The following is a 23,699-nucleotide window of genomic DNA, read 5'->3' on the forward strand; positions in this document are numbered from 1 at the left end:
TTCACAACGTAAACTTCAGTTGAATGAGTTAGCTGAGTTAAGGAATGAGGCATATGAGAATGCCAAGATTTACAAAGAGCGGACTAAGATTTTTCATGATAAATCTATTCTTCGAAAGTCTTTTGAACCTAATAAAAAAGTCTTGCTATATAATTCTCGTTTGCGACTTTTTCCTGGTAAGTTACGTTCTAGGTGGACTGGTCCTTTCATTGTTAAAACTGTTTTTCCTCATGGTGCTGTTGAGATAGAAGATCCTACGGATGGTCGTGTGTTTAAGGTAAATGGTCAACGTTTGAAACCATACCTTGACGGTTTGGCCGGGCAGGATGTGGAAGAGGTAAGTCTGCTTGATCCTATTTATCATGACTGATTGAGTATCCGGCTTGTTGATAAGCCCACATAGCACTGATCAGTTGTGTGAAGCATTCGTCTGCTAGAGACGTTAACTGTAGCGCTTGTGGGAGGCAACCCATGTTTTTAGTATTTCCGAAAATTGCCGTAAAAACTTTTTGGCAACTTCTCGATTCGTTTTAGCAACTTAAAACCTCTAAAAACTTCATTCATTCTACACTCACAACCCACACTACACCTAACTTCCATCTCTCACCTTTCACTCCCACGTTTCCCGTTGTTTTTCACCATTTTAGCACCTCAGCAACTCTGAGCGCACTCGCCCCCAAGTGGAGCGCACCTACGCCCTAAACGCGGCCTAAAATTCAAACTCGAAAGCTCTGCGCTTCAAAAACACTGTAACTCCAAAAAAAAAAAAAAAAAAAATCAGAGCACACCTGCGCCCAAGTGGAGCGCACCCGCGCCCTGACCTCTGTGGACACGAAAATTTCCAGTTTTTTGAGGACTAGTCAGGTTGAACCCCACTGAACTAAGCGAAGACAACCAAAAAGAGTTCGGTGAACAGGATGGAGCAATGAATATGGCCATAATAGTTGGGAATTTATTTTCCATTTTATTGTTCGCATTTGCTTATTCTATATACATGTTTTTATTTGTGGATGGTTGCGACACTAAGCCCAACAGGTTGTGTGAAGCATTAAATGCGCTAGAGACGTTAATGTAGAAGGCCATGGGAGGCAACCCATGTTTTATTTTTTTGAGTCATGTGTACCTTTCGCATATCTCATGCATTCCACTTTAGCACCTTTTCTCCGTGTTTTGGAGGCGTGTAACTCTATGGAATGAGATATGTGCCACGGAGTTAGTCGTCATAGTAAATTGGTTCCTTTTCTATTTTATCGATATTATATCTTTAGTGAGGTACTAATTTCTACAGGTGACTCGAGTTTTATTTTTCGTTCATGGAGCTATTGGTAACTTCTTTCCTTATTCTTTTACTTGTCCATGTTATTAATTTTTGGAATTAAGCATATCTGTCAACATTGAGGACAATGTCTAAACTAAGTGTGGGGGTGGGAACAAAATGTTTTGGTTAGCGAAAAATAAAACTTATGTATACTATGCACTTAGGGGTAGTGGTATTGTTTCCTTTTCTATGATGATTATAGTCTAGAAATCTCAGTTAGCATTAGAATTAAGAGTAGTTATTAAGAAACTTAGGTTAAGATATAGGTAATAGTCTTTGCATCTTTTCATAAATGTCTTGCATGAGCGTTATATTTGTAGTTGGCAGTACTTTTCTGAGACCTAGGTTAGAGTGCTTAATTTTACATATCCAGTGAAAATCTAGCCTAAAAGCCTCATATGAGTTGATATCTGAGTGATGACACAAGGGAAAAGTTAATTCAAAGTAAAAAACACACGCGTCCACTTGCTTGATCACCATACCATATCCTAAAAGAGAATTTAGGCAATCTTTGGATCGATATAGCCAGAAATTCAAACCAAAAGAATATTTTTTCTGCTAGTCGCCCCACTGAGCCTTTCATTAGCTTTTTCATAAACCACAAATTCCTTACCCTATATAAAAAAAATAAAAAAATAAAAAAAATAGTCTACCCATTTGATAAGTTTGAGAAATAGGATGAAATGAAGAAAAGAAATGAGAAAGACCTGTGGAAAATCAAGAATTTGTTAGTTGCTTCAAAAGAAAAAGAAAGAAAAGAAAGTTTCCATCCAAAGAAAAGAAAAATGAATAGAAATAAAATAAAAAAGTTAGAACTCCAAAAATAGAATCAAAAGAGTCAAAAAGCCAAAACAAAAGGGCTAAGGATGGAAAGTAAGAACAAGACTTTCTCTAGTTACGGAATTTGAAGACCTTATTTTCTCAGACTTGTCTATTTTGTTTATCCATTCCAGTTATTTTTAAACTATCACCTAAGCCATACATAACACCTAATAAAGACCTTTAGCTCAATTAGGAATAAGTTGGTGTGATAGTAAGTGGCAGATGTGTTTGATCGACCTCGATTCCTTTGGATGTCATTGAGATTGAGAGGAAAAGTGTGCTCACCGCATACTGGAGTGAGCGAAACCTGAGCGGAAAAATTAGAGTATTTTTGTCTTGACATATTTGTGAGGACATACTTTGGGACGCTACTCCGAAGTTTCAGAACCGGACCTGCCACTGCATTTCATAGTTTTGTTCATTGCATGTATGTTTATTTGTAGATGATTTGATTATTATGCATATGTTAACTTAGGTTTTAAAATGAGTATTCTTTATTCCTTGCTAGTGAGAAGTATGAATATCTGAGATAAATTAAGGAAACATTACTGTTATTTCTTAGTCATTATAGTATAGATGAAGTTTGTGAGTATCTTCTCTGAAAACTCTCACGAGACTAAACTCGTCCACTAGGGTAAACCTAGGGGTTTAAAAGGCTTGTTGCACAACCGGACCTGCCACTGCATTTCATAGTTTTGTTCATTGCATGTATGTTTATTTGTAGATGATTTGATTATTATGCATATGTTAACTTAGGTTTTAAAATGAGTATTCTTTATTTCTTGCTAGTGAGAAGTATGAATATCTGAGATAAATTAAGGAAACATTACTGTTATTTCTTAGTCATTATAGTATAGATGAAGTTTGTGAGTATCTTCTCTGAAAACTCTCACGAGACTAAACTCGTCCACTAGGGTAAACCTAGGGGTTTAAAAGGCTTGTTGCACATGCTAAGTGTAATCGTGATTCCTACGAAAATGAGTTAGGATTTTTAATTTTTGTTATTAGTTAGATTTAGTTTTGCTTGAGGACTAGCAAAATGTAAGTTTGGGGGTATTTGATAAAGTATAAATATTACATTATTCACGCTCAATTTTATATTAGTTAGTTCGTTTAATTTATTAGTTTGATTTAGTTAGTGTATTTTTGGTGGTTTTACTGAGAATTGGACTTAACATGATTAAAAGTGTGGAAACCGCCGAGATTCGGGATGTCGATGGCATGAGTTCCCCTAGTCCGGTTGGGCCTTGTTAACGCATGTGAGTAAAGACAAAGGCGAAAATAAAAGAATGAAAAGCAAATGGGTCATGAACTTAAGTGGGCACGTAACCAGTGGGAGTTGAGTTTAAGCCCATGTGTGAAGACCGGACCATGTGCACCCATGTTCATCTAATTAGACCACCCATAACCAAACATCAAAGCCCACACAACTAACTAATGACCACACCATTTACCGTCCACCGAGAAGTACCGTAGCAGCCCTTAGTTCCTTCTCCGGTTTCAAATTCATTCCATTCTTGAATAAAATCCGAAAACCCGCCCGATTTTATCCCGACCAAAAGAGAACCTTTCAAAAGACAAAAGAAACTGCCGATCCCATACCCGAACCGAAAAGGAAAAACTGCAAGAAAAGGGGGGATAAAAAGAGGCGCGAGGAGAGAGTAAAGGGTCGCTGGTTTTGGAACGCAAGGGAAGCAGAGAATAGAGGGCGGCTCTTGGCTGAAAAGGCAGGAGGAAACCGTGAGCAAAAGGGGGAAGAAAAACGCAGAGGAAAAACAGCACAGAAAGTAGAGGAGAGGACCGACAGACGTGTGGACTCAATTGTTTACGAGCTGTGGGGACCGAAGTTTGGAAGCTGTGGACGCAACTATTGACGCAGAGGAAGTGGAAGAGAAGGGAAACCTTTACGGCAGGATTTCGGTTTTGTTTTATGGGTTCTTTTATTTTTGCTTTCACTGTTATATATATCATGTGTAACTAAGTTCCAAACTAGGACGGGGCGAAGTCCGAACAGTTGTTTGTGTTTGGGATTGGGTATCCGATTTTCAGTATGCTTTATTTTTATATAAATTCTTCACTGTTCATGATTAATTAACAAAAGGTTTAGTCTTTCATATGGTATGTGATGCATGCGATATTGTTTGGTCACTTTTGTTATTAGTTAAACACGTTTTTACTGTTTAAGTCCAGGTTGTGTACTATTCGTGCTGTGAGAAGACGAATATTTATGTGACCCTGACCTTAGTGCTGAACCGTTAGAAGATACTTATCGATTAAGAGTTACCACGTTCACATCATCGAGGTGGCAGTCAATACTCATTGCCAATGCTGCTCGTATTAAAACTGAAATAGAGAATCCAATCATACAAATACAAATAACGGTTTAAGATGGAGTCATAGTCCTAGTATTCCCTCCATGTAACAGAAACCCAATTATTTAGTTTAGTTCTGTTTTAGACTGTAGTTAAGTAAAATAGTTTTAGTAGTAATCAATTCAAATCAACAAATATTGTTCGAATTAGGATAAGTAATATTTTAGTATTCAATTGTCTCTAAACAGCAATCCCTGTGGGATCGACCTCGTTCTTGCGCACCTATTACGATAGACATCGTGCGCTTGCGAGTATTAGTATAAGTAAAATAGGATTTAATTAGCCTGTTTATTTAGGCCGGTTAATTTCCTATCAGTGTAAAACATATAAATTTGGCACGTAACAAGAGGGGAATTCTTATAAGACTTAGATATATACGTTTTTATGAGAATTAAAATATATACGGACTTAGATTCATGGACTTTAGTATTGGGCTTTTGACGGTTGATCAGTTTGACTTGACTTGTGATTTGGACTAGAATAATTATGTGGCCCCAATAATTATGCATGATATTTGGACTTGAGTTGTTCTTTCTTTTTAAAGTCGTTTCATTTTGACATTGGTAGAATGGACATATATTTTGATTATTTATTTACTATTTATAGTGTGCACAAATGGAAATAATGCGTGCCTTTGATGGGGAATTAAGTTCACATAAATATATTGAATGAATACATTACCTGATTGATTACTATTATGAGTTGTTACTTAAATGAATTGTAGTATTTATGAAGGCTTGAGATATTCCATATGGTGTAGTGCAATATATGATTGGCACGTGAAATAATAAGTTTTGAGATTTGATATATAGATGTTTGGATATCGTGCAATGAATAGTATTGGCACGTGATAATGTGGATTTTATTATAATGAGAAACGTTGAGCTTTAGTACAATTAAGTATACTGGCATGACCACAACTCAGAGGATTTGGCCCTTGTGATGGGCGTATGTGATATGATTGGCCCCTGTATAGGGTGTATATATGAGATGTGGATTGACCCTTTTGTTGTAGGGTAATCGTAGCCGAATAGTGACTTGATTATTTCGTTCTCAAAATTAGAACGAGACGCGCGATATTTTATTCCGAATAGTGGCAATACTCACTTAATGGCTTTCGTATGAGGGTTACCTTGGTATGCGATATCCCGCTTAGGGTAACTACGCACGGAGTGGTTCATTATGTGAGGGGAGGCATGTGGATGTACATGTTCGGCGTTGGGTAGCGATTGTGGTAGCCAGGGAAACTAGGTAAAACATAGAGACGACGTGATTCTAGAGACACTTGAATAAACTCCAAACAATAATTATAATGATATAACAAAGTGTACGTTAAAGTTCTAATAAATCATTTATTGTAATTTATGTTGCATTCACAATGGTTCTGCAGAAGGGTGGGTTGAATTGATTATTTATGCAGATGTGACCCACTCTGTGATTATGCTTACACCAGTGTAAGTATAGAGTAAGTTTTAGTTTTGTTCTATTATTGTTAGATGTAGTTGATATAGTACGGTTTGAAGTTAAGGCGCCTCAGTGGAGGAACTAAATGTCTTATCATTATTGAATTGGAAGCTAAGGCGCCTCCGTAGTGGAACTATCTGCCTTAATTATGGTAATTAAGAATGTCATATTAGTCGTTGGAAGTTAAGGCTCATCGGGGGAGGAACTAACTGTCTTATGGATTGTGTATATATATGTAGAAGGATAATTTGTATTTTTGGGCTACTCACACCAGCATTGTTTATAATGCTGACTCGATTTGCATGTTTGATTATCAGGTGTGTTCATTAAATGAACATAGTTGATAAGTCTTGGCAGGATTAGTGTTGAAGAAGGTTGGTTGCTGCTTGTGGTTTGTGTTAGCGTCGCATTCAGGATATGTTTTGTTTTCCATTAAGGTGTAATAGATTTTAGTTGAGACAATGTTGTTTTGTATTTTTAGTTGTAATTATAATTAAAGAGTGTTGAAAGGAGATTTGTAATTTAATCATCTTTGTGAGTTTTTGGTAATGAAGGGAACTTTTGTTTATTTAAAAATGTTATTAGTTTCAAATTATTAGAATAATTAAATAGATGATGGGTTTTTGGAAGTTGAGAGTGTATCACACCTCGAAAATCGAAGAGTTGGGAACAAATATTGTTTTTCCAATTTTGTCGAAATTCGGGGTGTGACACAAATTTTGTTTGGGGGTGGCGTATTTTGGTTTTTCATTTTAAAACTTTTTGTCACCTTTTGCCTGTCATGTTTACTCCAATAGAGTCTAGGTTAGTTAGTTAAGTAATTTAATTGTGCTATTGAATTATTTCATTAATCCCCTTCTCCCAAATTATTTGGGGGCGGTGATAGAACGCTCTTTACACACGTTTATTGGCTTTCAGTTACTTAATTTCTTAAGTCCAAGGTCCACAGTCCAAAGTCCAACGTCCGTATAGTCGTACGTTTTAGTCAAGTTACCTTACTCACGTGGGTTTGGTAAGATAAGTCGAGTAAGGGATCGTCCAAACCTTAGGGCTCGGATAGGTTCACAACTAGAATTACAACTTGTTGAGTAGGATTTTTAGGTTTCTTTTTAGTTGGTTTTTAATTAAAATAACGGTAATGCAAATAATATAAATTACTACGGCAATTATATGTAGGTAAACAAAAGTAGAGAAACAGGGAGAGAGTTAATCATGCTCATGCAAGAATCATTTTTCAACAGTTTTTATTACCAAATCACTACATCTCTAATTCGTCTCGTTTTGGAGACGACGTCGAGTATTGATCCCTAGTGCATGCCCACATCTCTAGGTCGCATTTCACTAGCATAAGGAGTTTCAATAATACCTCATCTCTGGTATATTATTTAAGCTCCTGGCTCGATTTCACATCAGCTGGACGAGTTGGAGAGTCATCCCGACACCAAAGAGTCGCCGCCAACATTTTAGATTGTCGCTGTATCGATGGAGCATCAACAGTCCAACTTTGTACAGTCTCAGTCATTTTGGGATCGGATGTTAATTCTATGCCTAATTCCTAAGTAGTGATTCTAGAATATTAACAAGTCAATCCGGATTTTTACACGAGAAGCATAACCCTCCCCCGGGGATTAGCTCATCATCATAGAAGGAATAATAAAACTTGTTGTATACATTAAGGAAATAAATGCAGGACATAAATTAAACTAGAAAAGAAGTGACTGTTATTAAAGGTAAAATAACTTACAGTATTAAGCTACTGAAATGGAAATGGCGTAAGGTAAAAATCTTGAAGAAAAAAACTAAAAGCGTAGCTAAAGCATTAATATGCTTAAGGAGGATATATGAAGGCCACCCCCTCATATTTATAGGCATCATAGGATGACTATCCGTGAATGATTTAATTGGCTTTTGGCCTTATGCTAATTGAATGGTTCGAAACTTTGAGAATCAAAGTTTTGTTTTAACTGTTTTAACTTTTCGTCTTTTTGCTGTTTTAAGTTTCGTCTTGTAGCTCATTTCAATTCAAACCACCGGTTTGAATTGAGTGCAATCTTCTCTCTTGCCAGGTGGTATCAAATTGAAACCATCATTTGCCACCTGCCTATGCTGACTCATCATGCCTTCTGGGCCCGCAGAGTGTGTCCACTTAGTGTGTCTAGTGGCGGCGCCGATTTTGGCATTTTTACGACTTTTTGTCCTTGCGCAGAGTTAAATCGCCGAATCGCTATGGCAGCTTCACTAGCCAACGTCGGCATCTAGATTTATCCGATTTGAGCTTCGGAAGTTTGCTGCTTCTTTATATGTGGACCCGTTCCGCACTGGTTCTGTTCTTTTGGAAACTTCGGCTTCACGGGGGTCGAGTGGGAAACTTCAATTATTCCCGTATTCCTGTACTTCGATGCATGTTTTATCGCTATATTTATTTTAATTGTGGAATCCTGCAAAAGTACGAAAATATAATTATTACATGATTATTAAACACATAATCGACCAAAATGCTACGTCTCTCGGGGTTTAATATTACAGTTTTGGGTGCTTATCACACCACCCCAAACAAAGACTTTGCTTGTCCTCAAGCAAAGAAGAGACATTAAGGCGATAAGTGGTCAAAAATGTGTTGTCCTAAAGCTAAATCTCATTTTCAGCAGAGTGGGGTTGCATTGACCGTATGCAACAAGGCCTTGAACCACTAGGAATTCCCTAGTGGACGAGTTATAACCTCGTGAGAGTTTTCGAGAAGATACTCACAAACTTCATTTATACTACAACGACTTCGATAACAAAGGCTTGTTTCCTTAATTAATCTCGTGTATCTAGACATCTCACTAGCAAGGGAAACAAGGATTTTATTCTTTTCAAATTCAATTTTAATATACATACAATAATCGAAAACATCTACGTATGATGAGCATGCATGCGATGATCTAATAATGAAATGTAATGAAAGGGGCGTTTTACGGATCCTTTGGATAAGCGTCCTTAAGTAGGTTCTCACAGTATGTGTCGAAACACAATTTCTCTCTTATTTTTCCACTCGAGCTTTGCTATCTCCGATTGTGTCGCGGTGGGCACGTTTCCTCACATACTCAATGACAAAGGAGGCGAGGTCGAGAAGTCACAACTACTACTTATTATCACACTATCCTATCCGTAATTGAGCTAGAGGTCTTTATTAGGTGTTATGGGGCTTAGGTGGTAGTGTAGAAGAAAATGGAATGGAAAATTCAAAAAACGATAAGTATGAGAGAATAAGGTCTTCGAGATATTTATACTAGAGAATCCTTATTTTCCTTCCTGCTTCTAACATGGGTTTCCATACTTTGATTTTTCAAGCTTTTGTATTCCCTTTTGATTTGATTTTTGGAAACATATTTCTATTTTCTTTTTCTTTTCTTCTGAAACAGGTAACTGATTTTGATTTGTGACAAGGTTTTTCTCTTCATTTTTCTGGCACTTCATCCTATTCCCATACTCATCATCTAGGTAGGCTTATTTATTTGTGGTTACTAGATGGGTAATGATTTTTATTGGTGAAGTAGAAAAGATTAATGAAAGGTTCAGTGGGCGACTAGCGGTAAATTTTTTTTTTACAGGTGCAAATTTTTGGCTATATCGATCCAAAGAAGGCCTAAATTCTCGCCTAGGATTTGGGTAGTGATCAAGTAAGTAGACGTGTGAACTTCTCTATTTGGAAGAACTACTCCTCGGTGTCATTACTCATATATCATACATTTTGAGGCTTTTGGTTAGATTCTTACAGGATATGAAAACTAAGTTGTCTAACCGTGGGTCCCGAAACTTCTTCACAGGTACATTTAATGATAGTCGGTGCATGAATGCTCATGAAAAGATATAAAACTATTGCATCACGTTATTAAATTAAGTTTCTAAGAACAAGTCCTAATTTTGATGCTAGGGTGAGATTTCTAAATATTTTTATCATAGAAAGAGAAACGAGAATTTGTCACTAAATCGTTTATTTAGACATTAAGTAACTATATACAACTATGCATGCCTAATTTTTGCAAAAGGTTCTCACCACCCCAAACAAATTGGACAACGGTCCTCAAAGTGTTAAGAGGAAGAAAGAGTATACACGAGAGGCTTTGAGCAAAAATAAAGTGACATCTTCCACGAAATTTATTGTAACACACTATATATTATACATCATAAAAGTAGAAACACACTGTTAGAGTAGCATTTGTTAGGTTATTTATTTATTTCACATCAAAACATAAAACAAATATGTACATGCATCAACTCACATTGCCCCATCCTTGAAACGGGGGATAGTCCCTCCTTGCCTCGTCCCCTCAGTAGAAATGCCATTCCTTCGCATCCCGCCAATCTATCATAGCTTTCCGGACTTCACTCCACTTCCTCTTCTTTGCATTGTCTAGATGAGCTATCATTTTATCATCATTAGGGAAAGAACGAACTTTCTTAAGATACCTTGCGGGTCCATGTCCGAAATCGCAAGGAACGAATTATCTTGTTTGTTGGACACATAGAGTCGACCCTACCCAATCACGAAGGTGGCTACAAACTTCGAGGAAGTACGTCCTCACTATCCCGTATCTTTATGGGCGGGGGATATATAGTGTTGCCGAAAAAGACCGAGCCTTCTTAAGATTCTCAATTACTAGTTACAGAATGTCAAAGGTGGTACGTTCTTTGGGCCAATGCATGGAATGTCTTACACGCCGCCTTTGATGCCGTGGAAAAATGCCAATCTCCCATGATGTTGAGAAGAATAAATAACATGGCGGTTCAACATTCATGGTCATCTTGGCTAGTGGAATAGTGAATTCTCGCCATCGGCCCGCCCGCACGCGTTCTTTGGCGTGGGCAAGGCCATCGCCATAGCGGGCGACAAAATCTTCCCTAGAGTAGTCATTAAGGTCATTCTCTATCATGTATTGGATGGGGAGATCTGGGCAAGAGGAGGAAGGTCTAGAGCCATAGCCACTCTTGGCTCGTAAAAAGCGTGTCGGGTGTTACCAATACGTGAGTGTAAACCCATTCAAAGGGAAACCCCGGACGGTGGTAGATCTTCCATGTTATCATAAAAATAAGTTGCCAAACCCGAGGGAGTATGTCCGCTCGGGTGTAGAATGAGAGAGTTCCATCCAACTTGAGTGATGTAGTCTCCGAAAAGATGTCCATATGCTTGGAAAAATTCAGCAATGAATGGAATGATTGTTCGGAATCATCTTTGGAGCTTCCATTGTGTGAAAAATGTGACCTGTTTAGACAAGGATAAACAAATATTAGAGCATGATGAGAATAATTAAGTAAAACAAATTACCATACTGAAAATTAAAAACTAAAAAGAAAATGATAAATAATATAAAATTGCAAAATTTAAATGGTTTCATTGGCCCAAAATAAACGGCGAGGATCCTTTTGTGGGAGGGATCCGTTTATAAGATTTTCTATGTCGTTAATCCGTTCAACAGCCTGTTGCAACATTTTGCTTTATGTCTGGTAAATCTTGGCGTGGTTCTCCATTATGAGAGTGTGGTTTGCCAAGAATTGGTTGTGGTACGTGCAAGAATTGTGCTTGTTCCTCTTAGTTTATTGTCCGCAGTCCCGAAATTCAAGAAGGTCGGTGATAATAATGTTACGACGTTTGAATAATGTCATCAGTCCTTGTTGAATTAAAGCGAAGCCCTTCCATGGGATTAAATACGTTGCATAATGCATTTTCATGAAAGATGTTGTCGGTGGAACAATCTTCGTTAGTTCTGCGCGACGACATGGTTCTTTGCAACGCGTCGGGTTCGAATCCGTTCCTACATCTTGAGTGAATGGTAAGAATGTTAGCTGTTCAAGAGGTGTGTGAGGAGAAGTACTAGAAAAACCCCAATGTATCATGATAAGTGTCACAATGGTTGGTAAAGGGGCTGCCTTTTTCCCCGCACGCGTCGCGTCGCATTCCGAGAAATTTAATAATGCAAAAATCATTGCGGTTAGTCTGCAACACCTAGAGTAAATGGAGGAGTGGTTTGGTTATTTGAAAGTCTTAGATGTGCCTAGGACATTATGAGCTACCCATTGGATCACAGATAATTGGTTCTTTTGTAAAGATCACCGATAAACAATAATGATTTTTTCGGTTGTATTAGCCGTGAAGGATAGTTGCAAACATCAGATGCCGGATATTATCGAAAGGTGAATCCTGAAGGTGTACTCCTTGGGTTGTAATAGGAATTTGAAGTACCTCAGAGATGATTTCCATAGTCAATTCATGCTCGCATCCGTTAGCACGGACAAAGAATTGTCCGTTTTGGAAATAACCGCTTTTATAAAATAACAAGACTAATTCTCTGGAATAAAATGTTTGCTTATGGTGTAAAAGAGGGTACCATCCTCGACGTAATATTTCAGTGTCAAAAAAAGGATGAAAAAGACCATTTTGAAAATTTTCCATAAAATTTTGCTCAGGCACGAAACTTCGAGTGAGGGCCATTAAAGATGGAGTGGTGAAAAATTATTTTGGAAAAAGGGAAGTTAAATTTTTGAGGTGTCTATCCTTGGTATAAATAGGCACCCATCCAAAAATGTAAAAGATACGTTTCGAGGTGTCATAGGGTAGTTAGACCACGTGTATCTTCTAAGATATGCGCAACAGTGGATGAAGTGTGGATGAGAAGAATGGGGCATGTGACAAGGAGTGCCCCTTTGTTTGTTGTTGTTTTTTTTTTTTTTTTTTTACGTAAGTAGAAGGACAAGGAAAATGTAGATATACTATCACAATAGGATGTAAGAACGCATAAATGGTATGGAAACACAACATAATGATACGATGACTTAACTACAAACCTAAATATTAGATAGAACTATATGCCACATTAATAACATGACTATAATAAAACAACCGAGCATGAAAACTTGAGTAGCATATTCAAGCTGCTGCTGCTCAAACTTTTCTAGTGCATCCATGAATCTTGAGCTTGGAGTGATCTAAAAACATTTTTTAGAATAAGAAGTGTAGAGGGAAGAATATGAAATGAGTGAATATGGAGGAAGGGTTGAACTTATTTATAGAAAGAAAATTTCCGTTTTCTGACCGTTTTTTATGCGTTTTCATTATCGGTTTCTGAACGTGTTAGTTACGTTAAAATTTGTTGTTTAAGTATGACATGTGAAATATATATATATATATATATATATATATATATATATATATATATATTTTTTCGACCGTTTTTAGATTCGTTTTCATTTTAGACCGCTTTTTATCGCTTTTTATGCATTATCGGTTTTACGAACGTGTTAGTTACGTTAAAATTTGTTGTTTAAGTATGACATGTGAAATATATATATATATATATATATATATATATATATATATATATATATATATATATATATATATATATATATATGTATATATTTTATTATTAGCAATATATGTTCCTACCTATATACTATAATATTAGATATAGCTAATATATCAAAATAAAACTATTTAGGAACCATCTACTATTAAGCTAAAAAGTGAAAACACGTAAATAAAATGTCTGATATAATATTATACAAAACCGGAAAAAATAAATCTAGCTACTGATGATCCTCCGTGTTTGTGCGCGAATAATCCTCGGGGCCGCAGAAGAAGAACCGGGGAGTCCTCGCGACGTCGTGGCAAGATCTGAGCTCCCGTGGAGACTAACCGCTCTGGATATCACCAAGAGTATCCATCACCGAGCTCCGAATCGATCTTTGGCTCGCCATGAACATTCATTAAACGGGTTCTCACGGCGAAAGTGAGCATATTGTCCTGAAATGCAGTCATGGAGGCTCTCATTTCCTGCTGGAATTCGCCCATGTTGTCTATCATCGACTCGTGGCGAGTGGTCATATCTGTCCTTAACTCGCCCAAGGTACGTCTCATCGATACCTGGCGAGTGTACATGTCTCTCAGACCACTGTTCACAGCGCGTATGGCCTCTATGGGTTGGGCGATATTACTCATGGCAGTCTCATCAAAGTATGGTGGGTGAGAGGATCCTACGCTAGCGTGCTCGACAGCCCTAGGTGCTGTGGGTTCCCAAGGGTCCTGTATGCATTTCTTGAAGACAAGCATATTCTCATATTGTGGTATAGGGAGTAGTGGGGTGGCAGACAGAAAACCCAGATTAATCATGACTTGCGTTACTAGAACGGCAAGGGGGGCTGACCTAAGAGTGGCATGTGTGATAATATCAAAAAGAAAGGTAACGATGCAGAAGTTACCCTTTCGCCTCTGAAGATCCGAGAAGGTGGAGGAAGGTCTTGTTGATGTTGGAAGGCTTCGAGGTGCCAATGACGTTCGATCCCAACCATTGAGTCAAAGCTATGGTTCGATATGCGCATTTCCCGTCGATGTTGTACTCTCCCTCGATTAGCGTGTCGAGCATTAGGTCGTAAGTCCGTGGGTACACGGACTGCTGCTGAGTCAGTACGTGGTCGACCAGTGGAATGCCCGTGATCCCGGAGAGCAACACCGGTGTGACTTCGTGGCGCACACCCTCGACGGTGACCCAAAAATGGTCGCCATTAAAGCTCCCATTGTCGTAGAATTTCATCACCAAATCCTTGGAATAAAGCCCTCCATTGGCATATAACAAACTCTCCCATCCTCTAGAGTGAATTTCGTGATCAAAGAATGGTGCAAACATCCCGTTTTCAAACAAATTCCCAAAAAAAAATTCAACACAAATTCACCTGTTTCCGGCCATTTCTGGTTGTATAGAGAGGATGGATATTGATTACTGATGAGGGGGAGAATTGGGATGATCTGACGGAAGAAATTCTTGATCGCAGCTGTGAAGGTCTCACGCGAGACCTGGTTTTAGTGTGGGCCTGTCTTGTGCGAGACTAATTCGAGAGGGGGCAAGATCCGGTTTTTTAGGAAGACGAATCGTGTATTTGTGACGCGTGTTATCGGGTTTTTTGGGTTTAAATGGACCGAGAAATCGATATTTTGGTTGGGCCAAAAATTTCTCGAAGCCCAAATCAAGCCTAAAGCCTGATTTAAACCTAAAAATCTAAATGCGTACCCACGACTCGTTTGGACTCCGAATTAGGCGAATGAGATATCGAAACGATCGGCACGAAAAATTCTATCCAATTGTATGAGTCATTCTTGAAAGTCACAATTTTTTTTTTTTTTTTTTAAGAGAAGGAGAGTGTAAAGGTTTTATTTACATACAAGGGAGATATACGTGAAAAACACTGGATGTTCAAGGGAGTCACCATTTTAAATCATAGACAATTGTCATGTCGGCTCTGGAGCGAACCCAATCCAGCCAGACTGTGGCTTCACCTCTATGTATTATGGGGTTAGGGCGGGGGCGGTACCATCCCGACCGTCTTGTATTCGGTCTAATAAAATTGCCCTTTTACATACGGCTATCCTCAAACCGCCCCCAAGGGACTCAAAGTAACCAATTCTAGGGTTGGTCTGGTGGAATCCATTGCCTGTTTGTGTTCCAAGTATGCAACATCCGAGGTTTGACCACGAATCCCTTTGTGCAAAACTTAATGCAAAGGGAAAAGGTAACAAAATAAACATATTTACAAGGTGAGTCTTTTAATGTCAGATCCTCAAGACGAACCGAGTCTTTTAACGTCAGATTCTCAAGACGAATCCCATCCTGTGGGAGAAACGGGTAGCGGCGAAAGATTATCCCGCGCGGTGGTGTTAGACAAAAGTATACCTTAAACTGGCTAGTATCGGATAGGAAGTCCGGGCCTAGGCAGAAGGGTGTTTGGCAATGCATACACCAGCCCATCCTTCGCGCACGTCGTTTACGAGCAAAAGAACTACGACCATTTCTTATTCGTGATGAGTGAGACTTACACCAAATGATTAGCTGAAGTTCGCGAGGTAGAGAGTAGAAAAGGGAAGAGAAGGAAGGAGGTGAAATTTTAGGTACCCATCGTTTACCGAAAAGCACGTTTGCTCGTGTGTTACGAGAAGACATTTATACTCAGTTCTGTAAAAGAGTTTTCGTGGACTAAGGTTCCGGCGCTTGCAACCACACACTTCAAAGAACTTTGGAGATCATAAGATAGAAGATGGCCCGGCTACCAAAATGGCGTACCCTCTATAGAAACAAGATTGAGTACGCCAAATGAAACATCTAGTCGATTAATAAACCGGATTCTCAATAAAGAGTCCGCTCAACATCCGTGGCGTAATTAAGTGGTAATGTTTTAGGCGTTGTCCATTGACTTGAAATTCGCTGTTATCTTTTGGATTAAGCAAAGAGATTGCCCCATAATGTTTCACAACTGACACAATGAAAGGACCAGACCATCGTGTTTTCAATTTACCAGGAAAGATGTGTAATCTGGAGTTGTACAGTAAAACTTTTTGGCCAATTTTGAAATCCTTACGCCAAAATGTGCTTGTCGTGCACTCTTTTCATATTAGCTTTGTAGGATTTCGAGATCATAAGCATCACTCGAATCTCCTCCATTTCATTTAATTGCGGTTTTAAGCTTCTCGCTTTTGCTCGATGATATTGTAATTGAGGCTTTTGATGGCCCAAAAGGCACGGTGCTCAAGTTCAACCGGCGGATGACAAGGTTTTCCAAAAACAATGCGGTAAGGAGACATCCCTATAGGTGTCTTAAATGTCGCTTAGTTATGCCCACAAGGCATCCGATAAGCGGAGAGACCAGTCCTTTCTTGATGGGTTGACAATTTTCTCCAGAATAGACTTTATCTCTCTAGGTCTGGAGACTTCCACTTGGCCACTCGTTTGTGGGTGGTATGGAGTAGCAACCGTGGGAGTAACTTTATATTTCTTCATTAAAAACCCAAAATTTTTGTTACAAAAATGTGTACCCCCATCATTGATGATAGCTTTGGGAACACCAAAACGAGAGAAAATATTTTCTTTTACAAATCTCACGACAGTCTTATGGTCATTTGAGCGACATGCGAGTGCCTCAATCCATTTGGACACATAGTCTACATCGACTAAAATGTATAGAAAACTTTGAGAAATAGGGAAGGGTCCCATAAAATCAATGCCCCAAACATAAAAAATTTCCACAATTAAGATAGGATTTAGGGGCATCATATTTCGTTGGTAATTCGACCTAGGTGTTGACAACGAATGCAAGCTACGCAATGTTCGTATGCATCGCGAAAAAGGGTAGGCCAGTAAAAACCACATTGTAACACCTTGGCCGCAGTTTTCTTTGCACTGAAATGACCTCCGCAAGATTGTTCATGGCAAAAGGATAATACATCGGTGTGTTCCCAGTCGGGAATGCAGCGACGAATGAGTTGGTCGGAACAATACTTAAAGAGGTAGGGTTCATCCCAGAAATAATATTTTACAGTGGATAAGATTTTTTTATGATCAAGACGTGACCAAAAGGAGGGGACTTCCTCAGTAACTAGGTAGTTAACGATATCCGCGTACCATGGAGATGAGAAAATAGAGTACAAGTATTCGTCTGGGAAGGAATCACCGATAAAGAATCACTATCGATGTCACCAACCAGCCTTGATAAATGGTCGGCTACGACATTTTCGGTTCCCTTCTTGTCTTTGATTTCCAGTGGTGAATTCTTGTAAGAGAAGGATCCAGTGGAACAATCGTTGTTTTCGTCCTTTTTCGCGAAAGTAAGTACCGAATTGCGGCATGGTCAAGATATATCACGATGGTCGATGTTCCAACTAGGTAGGGCTTAAACTTATCCAAAGCATAGACAACAACAGCTAGGAACTCTTTCTCGGTTGTGGTATAATTACGTTGAGCGTCGTTAAGGGTTTTACCAGCGTAGTAAATGACAATGGGTTTGTCGTCACATCGTTGGCCTAGCACGGCACCAATAGCAAAGTCGCTAGCGTCACACATCAGTTCGAATGGTTGAGACCAATCAGGGGGTTGAATAATAGGAGCGGTAGTTAGAGCGGTTTTTAGAGTATCAAAAGCTTGTTTGCAATTGAAATTGAAGTCGAATACTGCATCCTTAAGCAGGAGATTGGTTAAGGGTCGAGCAACTTTAGAAAAATCCTGAATGAATCTCCTGTAAAACCCAGCGTGGCCTAAAAAGGCACGGATATCCCGAACTGTACGTGGGAAGGGTAGCGAAGAAATTTTAACAATTTTAGCTTTATCAACCTCTATCCCGTCTTTTGAAACAATATGACCTAGAACAAGTCCTTTGGTAACCATGAAATGACACTTCTCCCAATTTAGTACCAGATTTTTCTCTTCGCAACGCGTTAATACTTTGGAAAGGTTGGATAAACAGTTGTTAAAGGAATTTCCGTAAATGGAAAAGTCGTCCATGAAGACTTCCATATAACGTTCCACCATATCACTAAAAATGTGAAGCATGAAGCGTTGGAAAGTGCCCGGGCATTACAAAGACCAAAAGGCATTCGATGCGTCAGATGCAAAGGTTCCAAAGGGACACGCGAAAGTTGTCTTTTCTTGATCGGGGATCGATGACAATTTGGAAGTATCCGAATAGCCATCAAGAAAAAAGTAGTAAGCATGACCGCTAAACGCGTTCTAGCATCCGGGTCAATGAATGGGAGAGGGAAGTGATCTTTACGGGTTCGCATTAAGTTTCGCGATAGTCAATGCAAATTCTCCATTTCAAAGGAATACGAGTGGAGATGCACTCACCATTTTCATTTTGCACAACTTGAATGCCGGACTTTTTGGGAACAACGTGGATAGGACTAACCCAAATACTATCCGAGATAGGGTATATGATACCCGCGATCAAGTAAACGTAAAACTTCCTCTCTCACCACTTCCTTCATGGCGGGATTAAAGCGGCGTTGGGTTCTCGCGATGTCTTTGTGCCGCCATCAAGATGTATACGATCGTGCATATGCTAGGGTCTATTCCTTTGATATCATCTAAGGACCATCCGATAAGCGGGCGGTGTTCACGAATGACATGAATCAAACGCGTGCCTCTTCGCCGTAGTTAAGTGAGCAGAAATTATTATAGGGTGACTACCATCGGGATCGAGATGCACGTACTTCAAATCAGGGGGTAGAGGTTTTAAATCCGGAGTTGGAGGATTGGGGATCAAGGATTCGTGAGGGATCATTTCTTCAATGGAAAAGAGCGAATCCGGTTCTTCTGAATCAGTTTGCACCGAAGCATTAGGGTCAAATAGTGGTACTGACTCTAATAATCCATGGACATCCCTTATGTACGAGTCATCGTCAAACTCCGGATTATCAAAAGAAAGAAATTGGTGTATCTCGTCTGGGGGAAAAGAGTTTGTGAAATAATCATGTTCCAGACTATCAACCAAGTTAATCTCGCCCTCCATTATAGGATCGGGAAACTGTTTCATTAATTTGAACACGCTTGAGTTCGACGAAAGGTTCCCCGAAACGATAATGTCATTGAACCGTCCCCGACAATTTATGAGAGCGTTAGCGATTGCAAGAAAAGGACGTCCCAAGATAATAGGGATGGAGTCACGTGCTACTTCAAGATTATCTAGGATGACAAAATCCACTTTGGGTAGTAAAAATCTTGGACCTTTACTATAACGTTCTCTACTATACCTTTTGGGTACTTTGATGGAGCCGATCCACGAGGTGCGAGTCATATTGGTAGGTTTTAATTCATGAAGACCTAACCGCTTAAATAAGTAGTAGGGAAGTAGGTTAACACCGCACCTAGGTCTAAAAAGTGCAAAGATGGCGGTTTGTCTTATGCAACGCGTGCATGTACATGCGGTCGAATTGGTCTTGTCACTTTTACCACACCATTGGTAGTGGTAATCGAGGGAACCGCCGCTTCGATGTAACGCGCTTGTTGAGGTACATTAAATGCGTCGTTTGGTGGTGCACATGTCCTTCAAAAACTTGGCATGTTTGGGCAAATGCTTTAGCGCATCTAGGAAAGGTAAGTTTATGGTCAAATTTTTGAAGGTTTCACGAATCTCATCAAAATGTTCATCATGTTTGCTCTTTACCAAACGGGCAGGGAACTGAGCTTTTAGACGGAATCGCGTATAAGGATCAGTGGCGTCTTTCCCTAGGGACGTAGGTGTAGATTTTGAAGGTATAACTTCGTCCGTTATAGGTTGCGATGTAGGAGTTGGAAGGACGTCAGTCGTGACTTCCGGCGATTCCTCGTCTGGCATTCGTATATCATTGTCGATGGTTCGGCCAGAACGAAGAGTGGTAATGGCATTTACCTCACCCTGGCTTAGATTACTAGGTCCTGGTGCATTGTTGAGTTCAAAGGTAGTGTTTGTAGACTTAGGGTTTGGAACTGCTTGGCCAGGGAACACGCCCTTTTGACTTTTATCCTGAGCTAACAGCTGAAGAAACTGTTGGATAGAAGCTAGGATTTGATTCTGTTGATTCATGTATGTCAAGAAAGTTTCAGCCGTTTTATCGGCTGTGGATTGTACCAAGGGAGTAGTAGGAACTAGTTCACGGTTATTATTCACGGGTTGATTTTGGTAGCCATATCCTTGATTAGCGGGAACAAGGTTGCGGTTGTTTTGGTACCCTATATTTGCGTTGTTGGGAAAATTACTTTGCCCTTGCTGGAATTGTGGAAGATTTCCTTGACGATAGGAATTGTAGTTCGTGGGTGGTCGCAACAGAACGTTTTGTTGCCACCGAAGGATTTTGTTGTTGGACGGGGGTGCCCAAGCTAAATTCGGATGTTGTCGCCAAGGTGCATTAGGGATGTTGAAAGCACAAGCCTTCTTCGGTTGGGGAGGACACTCGTATACCAAAGGACAATAAGAATCGGCGTGCTCAGGACTTAAACAAAGAGGGCATGGGGAAGTGTTGGTAGCCATGACCTGTTTGGGTTTTTGTTCATTTACTTGTACCGAAAGAGCATCGACCTTTTTGTTTAGGGACTCGATTAGAGTTTTTAATTCCGGATCGGGTTTGACCTCGAACATAGACGTAACTTTGGTAGGAGTGTCTTTAGAAGATCTAGAAGAATCAGTGTTTCCCCAATGGGTGCTTCGTGAGGCCTGTTTCTCAAGAAAAGTGTATGCTTCAGTAATGCCCTTGTCCATGAAACAACCGCCGTTCATGATATCTAATGTTTCCTTTTGATGGTCAGAGAGACCATTAAAGAATGAACGGACTAATACAGTGGTGTCGAGTTGATGATGGGGACATTCGAGAAGTAGATCGATAGAATCTGCTCCACGCTTTCGAAAAGGATTCACGGGGTCTTTGGGCGAAAGAATTGAATCTTTGAAGCATTTCTGTAGTTTTCTTACGAGTATAGAACTTTATCATGAATGCTTGAACAAGTTTGGTCCATGTGTCAATGGATTGCGGGCGCTTGTCCGGGCGAGCCAAACCGAAGCTTTATCGGCTAAGGTGAAGGGAAACAACCTAAGCAAGACTTGTTCGTTGGTAACGGTCGGATGGCGGAAAGTGGTGACTACTTGTTGCATCCGGCCGAAGATGATTGTTCGGTTTTTCATGGTCTAAACCATGGTAAACAGGTAACAAACCGAAAATGTTTGGCGGAATACGAAAATCACCTACAATCGCAACCGAGTTTAAGGCAGAAGCATGTCCTTCCTGGTAAGGGCTATATAGAACCGAAAGGGGTTTCTCGACTGTGAGATTTTCTTCAGCCATAATTAAAGGAGATAATGGAAACGGAGATGTTTGACGAGGTTGATTTACGGAAGAGGAACTATGCCTAGGAGATAACATAAACAGTTGTTTCTTGTATTTTCGACGATGATATGTAAGTTCTAATTCCTTATGTTTACCAGACCGTAGTGTCATACAAATATAAATTTTAATTTAGTGCTCATAAGAAACGAATAATGAATGGAGGTTTTAGAAGTTAGGAAGGAGGGAGTTGAAGCAACGCGTCTTCCCCGAAATGCTAACTTCGGCGGGGAAGCTAGGATAACGGTGAATATTCCAGCCTGCCAGTCACCCGAGAGAATTGAGGGAGGTTGTTCGTGCCGGACATTCCTTAATTAGGCAACCTCAATTTTTTCAAGTTTCCTAGGCAATCGATGGAATAAGATGATAATTTATGATGGTGTATTATGCGGGGGTGTTATTAAGATGATTTAGATGAATGATTTTTTTTTATTATTTTAATTTACGTAATTAGTGTATTATGGAGACGATTTACTTAAATATGCAATTAAAAACGATAGATGCCAAAATAGAAACTAACTAACATATACTAGTTTACGCAGAAAGTCTACCCATGCAAATCTATATTACTTATACGTGCAACTATGTGTAAGTTATACGTGAGCTAGGGGGATGTCGAGAACAAACTCATGCAATTGAATACCGTGTACTTGAATTGATGTAACATACACATACAAAAATATTCTAAGCAGGTGATTTGACGTTACGCATATATCAAAATATATTCGAATCATATTAATTATGTTACGTGAATATGTAATGACGAACCACCTTTACATGCACGGAGTTCTCATGCCAACATACAAATATACGAGGTAAAACAGGTTATAGCAAATAATATCCTCGACAAAGTTTGAGGAGTTTAAGAGTTTGAAACCTGGCGTCCCGCGATTCCTCGTATAGCGATCGACTACTCCCGAGCTTATGCTTACTAGCAAAACAGGACCAAAGAGCCCAAAAGAGTACTAAAAAAAGAAAGTGGCTCAGACCTAAAACCGGAGTGTTGATACTCCGGTTAGTCTCACGTGCTACTAATTCATCTCGTCCGAGACTCATTTGTCTGTTCAAGATTTCAAATTCCTACGAGTACTTAGACTGTGCTAATGAAAATAAACAACTTGGTTCACAGATATTTGTTAGTAGAAAAAGTTACGGAAAAGAGTTAGTATTGTAACAGAAATGAAAATTAAAAAGATGGGGAGGTAGGGGAGGGGGTTTTTATGGATGTATTTCAGTTATTACGTTAAGTCCAGAGTCCTTCGGCGTGCAGCGGCGCCATTTGATAGAACGCTCTTTACACACGTTTATTGGCTTTCAGTTACTTAATTTCTTAAGTCCGAGGTCCACAGTCCAAAGTCCGAGGTCCACAGTCCAAAGTCCAACGTCCGTATAGTCGTTTTAGTCAAGTTACCTTACTCACGGGGTTTGGTAGGATAGGTCGAGTAAGGGATCGTCCCAAACCTTAGGGCTCGGATAGGTTCACAACCGAATTACAACTTGGTGAGTAGGATTTTTAGGTTTCTTTTTAGTTGGTTTTAATTAAAATAACGGTAATGCAAATAATATAAATTACTACGGGCGATTATATGTAGGTAAACAAAAGTAGAGAAACAGGGAGAGAGTTAATCATGCTCATGCAAGAATCATTTTTCAACAGTTTTATTACCAAATCACTACATCTCTAATTCGCCTCGTTTCGAGACGACGCCGAAAGTATTGATTCCTAGTGCATGCCCACATCTCTAGGTCGCATTTCACTAGCATAAGGAGTTTCAATAATACCTCATCTCGGTATATTATTTAAGCCCTCGGCTCGATTTCACATCAATTTGGGCGAGTTGAGAGTCGCCCGCGACACCAAAAGAGTCGTGGCGAACATTTTCGATCTACTGATCGTCCCTGGAGCATCAGCCATCCAACTTTGTGTACAGTCTCGATCATTTTGGGATCGGATGTTAATTCTATGCCTAATTCCTAAGTAGTGATTCTAGAATATTAACAAGTCAATCCGATTTTTACACGAAGTAAAGATAACCCTCCCCGAGGGGGCGGGGATTAGCTCATCATCATA

This window comes from Coptis chinensis, chromosome 9 (genome assembly GCF_015680905.1).
Source record: "Coptis chinensis isolate HL-2020 chromosome 9, ASM1568090v1, whole genome shotgun sequence".
In the NCBI taxonomy this organism is placed as follows: Eukaryota; Viridiplantae; Streptophyta; class Magnoliopsida; order Ranunculales; family Ranunculaceae; genus Coptis; species Coptis chinensis.